The sequence below is a fragment of the Capsicum annuum genome, chromosome 12 (assembly GCF_002878395.1).
Source record: "Capsicum annuum cultivar UCD-10X-F1 chromosome 12, UCD10Xv1.1, whole genome shotgun sequence".
In the NCBI taxonomy this organism is placed as follows: Eukaryota; Viridiplantae; Streptophyta; class Magnoliopsida; order Solanales; family Solanaceae; genus Capsicum; species Capsicum annuum.
The window spans coordinates 103320696-103331831 of NC_061122.1; positions in this window are offsets into that span (position 1 = coordinate 103320696).

Consider the following 11136-nt stretch of genomic DNA (forward strand, 5'->3'; position numbering starts at 1 on the left):
ATGACATGAAAACTTGGGGTATTACAATCCCTCTCCCTTGGAATTGTTTGTCCTCAAATGATACTGATTTATTTGAAATCCTAGGAAAAGACTGAGATGATACACTGGATACTTACGAACTGAATCATGACTTAATGCTCTCACCTAAATAGGGTATTTCTTTAACACACTTTTAGGAAGTTCTAACCATCTTAGGGAGTAAAGGACTCCGGGCATGATCTGAACGAGACCTCAGAATAAGAAACTACAACATTGCCCCAAATTTATAGCATGGAACATAGACCTATGAATTATAAGTTAGGATAGAAGTACTAGGCCTTAAGTAATGAAACTTCTTACTTTAAAGCTTAGGAACACTTTCTCAAATACTCTCTTAACTATACTATCCCCTTAAATACTATAATAACTTTATTCAACTTATAATTCTTACATGGCATTGATAAATTTGTCTACTAAAGTCTAACCGAACTAGATTCTCTCATTATGGTCAAGCCTAACTCAGAATCACAAGGTACTGCACCTAACACCATAGTACTACTCAGAACCATGGATTCAATACCCCATGTATTATCATAACTTCTCACTCTAGGATGATTCTTCTTATCACCTTAACAACTAAATTCAACCTCTTACTAGAAATCCTTTAATGCACAACACACCAATCATCTTAGATACCAACATAACATTCAAGCCTATTTTCGTAACCACACATGCATTTCTAAACAAATACCCATAAGTGCATCTTTCTCATATTCTCTAATACCTATATCAATAACATCTTCCATGCACTATTCAATTCTTAGGATGATACATATAAAATATTCTCAACTAACCAAGTCATACACAAAAAAATAAACTTCACCTCAAAAATTCTTTCAAACTTATAGACTTACATAAAACCATCTTTCAATCATTTTTCCCAATATAAAACTTTTACTCTCTCCCATCCACACAACTTCTCATCATCACTATCTTGACCTGGGGGAGGTCACTCAAAGGTTGGAATGTCAGGATCCAGAACATGAAGGGATACTATGCATAGCTCGACACTTCTCTGAGGCTTGAGGAATAAAGTATACACATCATTGATTTACTAAAGAGATCTAATATAAGGACGTACATGATGTAAATCTGGACTTTGCATGATCATTAAGAGTGTTGCACGAGTACTAGAACTGAACATACTGTAAAGCATGAGTACATGAGTCATGATCTGCATGCCCTGAATTTTGGAGTTCATAACTTATGAAATATGATTTCGACTATTGATCAAACTGGAACTCCTCATACTAGGAACTGGGAGAGTACATAATTCTCTATTATACGTATGAACATGAACTATGATCATAGAACTGATACGAAAGGCATGAGCAAATATTGGAATAACTGAAATACCAACACTAAAATAAAAATGGGTTTACCCTCATCCTCACCTTATGATGTTCTACACTACACTGGCATCACTACTAGAATTGGGAAGTCTAACTCTGTTACTCATTCTATCATCTCCCCTTAGCTTTAAGCCATCACTCTAAGCCTATGGAACCCTTCACTATACTCTAAAATGAACTAAACTCACTACACTCTAGAGTCTAGAACACAACAATAAACGTAAATAATAAACTTACTCTGAAAGACTACACATGAAAGTGTAAAACCCACTTCAAATACTTCCTTCCGAGGTACAACTCTATCTTTCTATAGCCCTACTAGTCATCACATAATATCTTGAACACTTACTAACTTAGAATGTTCATGAGTATCACCACATCCTAAATTCACACCATCTAAAGCTTCAACTCTCATTTTTATTCGCTAAATCTTGCAAGATTCAAACATAGATTCTAACACTTAACACAGATATCTTCAACCTTTAATAAACCATACTGCTTCCATCATAGCCTACTAATATCGCATCTCAAAACTTATATTTCTAAACCCTGAGAATCAAGATCATACAAACAGGGTTCAACATCATCAATCGTAACTCCCTTGACTTAGCTATTTAGAATACCATATACCATCTAACTAGTCTTCGTCCACTTAGCAACTCAATGGTACTATCAACCACACAAAACATGTAATAACCTTAGAAAATAAAGCAACCCCATATCACCTTGGGTATATTTCTTCATCATTCATACAACTTAATAGTTAATTACGAAAAATGGATGCAAACTCTTGTACATAATGTTCAAGCCTACTAGAACACTTCCATATAACTAGCACCACTAACAAAGGAAATCATTACATCCACCTCGATAGCCAACAACTATTCAAACTTAATGTTCAGTGCTAAACATGGTTTAACAACCCACCTTACATACTATTCTCACTTGGAAGCTAGAAAATAAAACATCAAGAAACACTAGTTCACTAGAACTTCATAACAACAATAATCAATCATAATCATATAGCCTATTTTATGATAATCCATAAACACATCCTCCTTCTATGCATCATTATATTTACCCTTTTATACATCTAGATTACTATCATAGCTCTATAAGTTACAGCTAAACTACTTTTGTAACCTCAAGGGAAGCCTAAATTAATGTTACTAAACCACCAAACACTTCATTAATATTCTATACTTTTTTTTCAAACACAATAAATACCATCAATAACTCCTTCCATACATCAAACAAACAATAATCCTCCTTAACTAATAACTCCTTATCTACCTCCATTAAACTAACACACAAGGATATATCACCTTAACACATCTCAATAACATGCACAAGTTTTATCTTTATACTTTCTATCAATCATCAGTCCCACTTTCTTGTCGCTACTCTTCTATACCCATTCTTCCAACCATAATAAGGTTCTACTATTCATAAATCATAACACTAAAGTTCATAATATCCCCCGAATGCACACTATATTTAATAGTCTAGGTTCATACTATCTTCTCTTATGAGCATTATCTGTATTAAAAAAGGTCAATGGGAAATCTGATACATATCTAATTCTATCTCAACTAAATAACTCATAAGGATAAGAACATAAACTTTCAACTTAAGAAACTTAACACACTAGAGAGTTCCTCTCAAGACCTTTATGTGACTTCTAAAACTTCTGCTAGCAAATCTGAGAGCATTATCTAGGGAAGAACTGGAACTTGCTAATCATGTTATCTCAAGAATAAGTCATAGATGAAGAATTTTGGGGCAACACATGAGTAGATAGGAATATCTGAGAGAACAACTTTACTGAATAATCTAGAGTATGAAAGGAAGGAAACTTTTCTTAAATGCCTTGTATCCTCTCGAAGAAAAGTACAGATGTCTCCATACCATTCCACAAGACTCTACTAGGCACGACTTCATAGACACCCTAGGACACTTGAACTTTGTGCTCTGATACCAAGTTTATAACGCCCTAAAAATTTATCTCGAGATGTCACACGGTGCTTAGGACCACAAGTGATCCCAAGCTAACCCATGAACTGGCAAACTATTAGGCAACTGGTTAAATATGTATACAATAATTGAATTTACGATGTGGAATCATAGAAATGATAGAATCAGTGAAAAATACAATACTGATACAACTTTTACAATGTGATAAGGTCTGAAATGAGGGACTGAAATTACATAACTGACTCTAACTAACATCTATAAAGCCTCTACTATACTGACTACAGATAGCTAGGATGCGACTTCAACTACTACTAATTAATACATATGAGTAAGAAAGTAAAGTGCATAAATAACATCTAACTAAAGTCCCTGAAGTAGGAGGACTCATCATCTGCTGACTGGAATCTACAACTGTCTGAATATGGTATGCGTGCTATAACTCGTACCTACATTATGAGACAATGTAGCACGTAGATGTATATATGGATAGTACTTTGAGGATGTACTAAGTATATGGGGTTGAGTGCATAAGTAAAACATTATATCATTATCATAATTTGTAAAACAATGCATGCGAAATGTAAATGACTCACATAAGCTGGAATATCTGAAATACGTAGTAATAAGGAATAAAACACACTTTATAAATCTCGTGAGCCATAGCATATAGTTCTAAAAGTTGTACTTGTATTCTCTCTTTAAATCATAATGTATAAGTATAGAAATGACTCATTCTAAATTCTAAAATTTGTAAGCTAAAGTCTATAGCTAATATTTTTCTATAAAGCATAATCTGAGTAAACTTTGTGAGCTTTTACACTTAGTTTTCTAAAAGCTTTTCTGTAAATTTTTTCTGTTAGGCTTTACTATTAGGGAAAAATTATTCTGCAAGGAAAGTTCAATTAACTGACATTAACCATGTGAGCTACATATAGTCAAACATCTCATCCTTCTAAGGAAGAAACCTCACGTTGGGGAGAGGTGTCATACTCTTTTCAAGGAGTATAACCTGAGCTAAGTGATCACATCTAAAACTATCATCCACATAGAAGTGGGAATAAGCTGATAATATATACTTATATTGGCTACGCAATTCTATGGAAGTAGGATACACTAAACCAACACTTCTCGCTTGGTTCTAAATACTACTCCCTTAATTTTGCTACGCTTATTTTATTAGAATCCATTTTAAAATGTAGCATATGGGTTTATCTAAAACCAATTGTGCATTTATCTGATAAAATCTATAAATAAAGATGATCTGAATTTTGTGATATGTAATAATCTAAAAAGTGAATTCGAAAACTTATCTGATGATCAAAAGATTAAAGATTTATTGAAAATCTATAAATAATCTAATAATAGGATACTTAAAGCATCAACTTTCTTGAAATAATAAAATTCAATCTTGGGGTGATAACCCATGCTTTAATCTCATGCCAAAATATCATAATAATCATGCTTGATATTGAAAACAATGATAATTCATCTCAAAATCTGTAAATTACTACAATAGGCATGAAAATATGAAAATAAACATGCAATTCATCTTCAAAATATCTTAGAAACTCATAACTTTGCAAATAGCAATAATGGGTATGAACCTTAATTCAAAACTCATGTAATATCATTCAAAATCATATGAATTTAATGTAAAAGCTTGGTTTTGGGCATAAGGATAGAAGAAGATCCTTGTTCATAAACCCCACATACCTTGATTGATGAAATTTCTAAGAAAGCTTGAATTTGAATCTCTAATTGTGCTCTTGAAGATGGCCTCTTGATTATCTTGAATTAGGAATCCTCAGCTTAGAGCTTTCTTGGAGAATCTATGAAGGATTTTTGATTTCTTGGAGAAGAAACTTTAGAGATTTAGGATTTTTCTTTGAGAGAGAATGGATGAAATTGGGCATAAAGTGCTTAGAATAGGCTTAAATCTTATGTTTGGATGGATTGGGGACTTGGGAATTGACCAAAATACCCTCTTTAAACTTCTAAATGAAACTGGAAAACGTAACATTTTTCCAAACTAGGTGGACACTGCAATGCACCACTATTGCGGCGGCTTAATGGAATTTGACAATTTAGAACTGGGCAGACTCCGTGATGCGCCACCATCGCGACGCCCCTTTGGAATGTTATTTTGGCCACTGGCGCGATGCGTTACTATTACGGAGGCTCACTGGAAATTTCCAAATATGAAATGATACTCCTCTGTGATGCTCCATGATCATGAAGCTTCACTGGAAAGTGACAATTATGATTTTTGCCTTCTCTGTGACGCGCTGAGAGTCCAGGTGGCACACGATCAACTTAAAAATGCTCTAATTTCTCAACCGAGTGTTGAATTTGGCGAATTTTGAATGGAAAGATTATTAAATTTCTCACACAATGGAAAGTCTAAATCCAAAAAATACCACATAAAATAAAAAGGAATTCATCTTTGAAGCAAAACTTTGACATTCTAGGTACGAATTTAAGCTAGGAAAAATTATAGGGTATTACATAGTCATTCATCTACCCCCCATTTTTCTTTGTAGGCATTCTTCTACCGCACCTTCTGGTGTATAATCATCACCCCAAGAAACCCAATCATATAAATTTTGGCTAGGGTAATAATTATATTGATTTTAGTTCTTGGTTGAAGTAGTGGAAGGGTTCGAGGCCCTCTTAGAGTCCTATGCACCCTAAAAGTTAGTCTAATCGCTATTGAATCTCTTTACAATGCCACCAAAACTTGATCCCTTCATAATACTTGACACATAAAAATGAGCAACAACTAACATTAAATCTTAATAGGGTATCAGAACCATATTCATGCTCCCTCGGCCTTTTTAGTTTGGACCTATCAAACTTAACTATAAAATTGCAGATATCTTATTTGAATGACCAAGGACTAATCGGTAAAAACATCATTCACAAATTAGTGTACTCTATGTGTCTTTTCATGATAATATTATTAGTAATACATACCTCCCACATGTGAAGTGCTTCAATCTGCAAGCAGCTTATTCCTTCGAATCCATCTTTACTGTAGCCTCTTATATTGGTCGGGTAAAAGTTGATCAATTTTTAGTTCCTTATATCTACAAAGAAAAGGAAAAAAATTAATGTCAATCAAGAGAAGAAAAGAAACAACATTATCCATCCGTTGCAACAAATGTGGAGTCTGTTTAACCAACGTGGAGTCTATTGCAATAGATGTGGAGTTTGTTGGAATACATCAAACTAGCCTTGCTAGTGGTTTGATTTATTCCAATAGTTGCTCTATCTGTTGCAACATCAACAACTAAATAAACTATAAAGAAACAACTTCAACAACAAAGAAACAACATCATTTATTCCAACACCATCAACAACAAAGAAGTAACATCCTTTGTTCTAACAACATCAACAATAGCATACCACAAGTTCCAACAACACCAACCCCACCAACAACATCAATAACAACATCAACAACAAAGAAACAAATAAAATACATACCAAAAAAATGATACTGCCAACAGAGCTTGTAAACTTCTCCCAATAGATGACTTTTTCCACATATTATAATAAAAATAATGGTTCGTTTATTCAAGACGTAAAAGTTCCTTCAAATTTTTTCAGTAAATATGATATGGGTAAATGGTAATTAAATAAAAAAATAGATGTAAATAACTTACAAAGAATAAGATGAGAATGAAAGTGCAACAGTGAAACATACCTACAATGTCAAAAGAAAAGGGATCAAAATAACAATTTCAGTCGAGGAAAGATATGGATCGGTTTAGATCCGAAAGGATCTTTATGAGAAAGAGGAGGAAAAGGAGATGATTGTGATAATCCTAAAGAGGAGAGAAAAAAAATATGAAATAAATATATTTAGGGTTGAAGGAGAGATAATTCTTGACATGGGTTTAAATATTCATTAATATTCATTAATAACTTGAGGAGCACGAGAAAAATGGGTGACATTGAAAAGACAAGATAAGACTACTCAATGAGATTTTTGAGTTATCCAAGAAATAATTTTTACCACCGTAAGTAGTATTATTTATCTATCCTTCTTCTTTCAGATAGAAGATTGCTTTAAAACTAAAAGAAAAACAAAGATTTTCAAACAAATATGTCATCTGTTACAACATATATCAATATCTGTTTGAAAAATTCCAATAGCTCAGTCATCTATCACAACAGATGCAAATGTCTATTTGGTAATTAAATCAGATATGTCATCTGTTACAATAAATATTAATATCTATTTGAAAACATTTGGTATTGAGTACATAGGGTGAAGTACAACTTCAATTGAGTCATTGAGATAGCATGATGTTGGTATTGCGTTCCTCCTGTCCCAAGTCATCGATTGATCACTCTAAGTCAAAACATTTTGTATTAACTTATTACTGAGCTAATACCTAAATTGATTTAGAAAGAACTAGGGATGACTAAATAAGGTGAAGTAAAACTTTAATTAAGTCTTTGCGATAGCATGATGTTGGTATTGTGTTCCTCCCGACTCGATTCGTCGATTGATCACTCTGAATCAAAATGTTTCATATTAACTTATTATTTAGCTAATACCTAAATTAATTTAGAGAGAATTAGGTATGAGTACATAGGATAAAGTACATCTTCAATTGAGTCTTCGTGATTGCATGATGTTGTATTATGTTCCTCCCGACCTGAGTCGTCAATCGATCACTCTGACTCGAAACATTTCATATCTTTTAACATTTAAAAAATACTTAAGATCAATTCGGACCAAATTAATATTTTCAAAACTTGTCATGCTTTTCCAATATACAAATCAGCCCATACAAATCATCCATGGGAGGGAAAATGTTTTATAATTTTAAATCACAATTTTCTTACTCTCAACAGTACAGACAACAACTACTTAACAAATTTCGCAACCCTTCATAATAGATCATTTTTCTTTCCATTTCTGACCACATAGGTGTTATTTTTGACTCCATTCTTGCTTGTATCTATCGTTTTCTCTATCTTCTTAGGTAACAGATTTTGAGAAGAGTTTTATATTTTTTATTTTTTCAAAAAATTAGGGATTTTTAGTTAATGATGAAAAAGAAGACTTTTAGTTGTATTATCTTTGAGAATGGGTTAACAATTTTGAATTTTGATGCTAAAAATGTAGAAAGAACCTGAGAAAACTCTAGTTTTTATTGCTATCTTTTGTTGATTGTCGTGGTATTATTGGATGGCATTTGTGGTGTTGTTGGTAGTGTCGGTATTGGTGATTTTGGTGGTGGTGTAGGTAGTCTTGGTGGTGGTGTTGGCGGCCTTGGTACGAGTATTGGTCACATTGGTGGTGATCTTAGTGGTCCATCTATTCCAACATATGGAACATCTGTTGGGAGATATTAAATAAGTGTTCAAACAGAATCCCCATCTGTCCTACTAATGGGTTATCAGTTGGAGTATTTATTTGTAATGTGGTGTATAATAATTTATTGAAATTTGTCTTAGCTTCTTTTAAAAACTTCTGCAGACATCAAATGTAATGTATTTTTTATTTTTTCTATTGTTTGTAGTTAAAATATGTCTCCCAAAAGAAAAGAAACTGAAAGTGGATCAACTTCTGACCACCTAACAAAAAATGCTAGAATACAGATAGATTAGGAGGAACTTCCTAAACAATCTCAGTTAGGGAAAAATGAGGCAGAGAAAAGTTATGAAAAGGGAGGCGGAGAAGGGTATATAGAGGCTGGTGAGGAAAATAAAAGTGAGGAGAAAGAAAAAAATAAACAAGATGATAATGCCTCACTAATGGAGCGTGTAATAAGATCGAAATCCTAGCATGAGGTTGTCAAAACTCTTATTATTGACAGGTTTCAAGTTGTGATGCCGATAGATAACCCTACAAAAGTAACTGGTGATCTTGTACTTAAATGTCAGTTGGAGAAACCTTTTGATGAATTCAGGAATTTTATGAAGAATGAAAACATAAACGAACCTTTTAAGAAGAGCTGCTTTTGACACTTTCTTTGGCTGCCTGCAAACCACACTATTTGTTTCCAAATGAGCATAGTATATGGTTTTCTCAAGAGTAGGATCAAGTACATGGAAATGATAAAGATTTGAAGAAGGGCAAGAAAAAGATGGATGAAATCTGGATCAACTACTATGGCATGCCGGTTTATTTTAGCTTGAAAGAGTTTACCATAGTAATGGGCTTGAGATGCAATCATCCAGAAGAACCTCTTATCAAGGAAACACACCCCGAAAGGGCCAAGGCAAGTAGGACAGCCAACCCACCACCATCAAATAGACAAAAGGCATTGTCCAAGAAACTAACCACCAAAATGAACAAACAAAAGTAAAAATAGATGGGTTATTAGACATTGATGGACGTAGCTACAAAGCGGTGAATTTGATAGAAGACCTCAAGGATAAAACAAGACCAAAGTAGTATAGAGAGAAATTGTGCTTAGTTTGGTTTTCCCCTGCCATTATATTGGCAAGAGACGTCAACAAAGTCATAGAAGATGATTTGTTGAAGCTTGCTGATAATTTTGAGAAATTTAATAATTATCCCTGGGGATATGATAGTTACTAGTTGTCATTCAAATATTTACTGACAAAGCCATCTCCAAAGATGATCACATTGTACGGATTTTCTTGGGCTTTCATGATTTATTTAATCATTATTTGTTTACTCATCCATTTATTTATATTGAATAACTATTATGATTTTTTTTGCTTGCTTCCTATTTACATATTTAGGCTTGGGCATTTGAAGCCATTCCTCCCCTTCAAAAGCAGGTCAAGGATTACCCGAATGAGGTTTCCCATCCAAGGATCCTTAGGTGGTTGGCTACAAAGAGCAACACAAGAATTAAGGAGGCTGATCTCTTTAACCCTCTGGATAATGCAGTAAGGCTTCTTTAGAGTAAATTAATTTGACTTAAAGAATGATATTGAAACATATGTATCATCTATTGCGACAGATGAATCGTCTGTTGCAACAGATTACCCGTCTACTGCAACTGGTGCAACAGATGGTTAATCTTTAGTGATAGACTATCTATATTTTGTAATAGATTGACCATCTGTTTCTCTGGTTCCCTAAACTTGATTTAATAAATTACCCATCTACTATAAATTATGCAACAGATGAGTAATCTAACACAATATATTATTAATCTATTACGACATAAAAATTAGCCGTTGTGATAAATAGATCATTTGTTGTATAAGTTGACTGTGTTAACATGTAACCTAAATGAATGGAAATTATTATTATATAATTTATATGTATCTATCTTTTTTATAGGTTGTACACCCTTGGATGTGCCTACTGAGCAGAAGTTAGGGATGACTTTTTTTATTACTCTAGGTCTTGTTGATACAGTAGCAGACCCAATAGTGGAGTTAATAAAGAAGGAATTAGCTGGAACAATAGCCATAAGAATAGCAGTTAGGAAAAGTCAGCCTAATGCTGAAGCTCTTCATGACCAACCTACTGCAACAGATCCAGGTGCTTCTTTTGGGGGTTACTGGAAGAGTTGTTGATGTTGGTGGTAGTTATCCTGATGCTGATACCAGTCGTGATGATGAAAATATTGATGATTAAGAAAAATAAATACATTTGAAATCATCCCTTACACAGGTCTTTTTCGCCCATGCACCGATCCCTCCTAGGTTTACAGTGTTTTCTCTCACCTCTCTTCACCCTCATGTTCTCATTGCAAATAAAATATATGCAAGGACAGATAGGATAAACTTCTCAAAAACTAGAGGCTATCTTTAAAGCTACCAAGGAATTAAA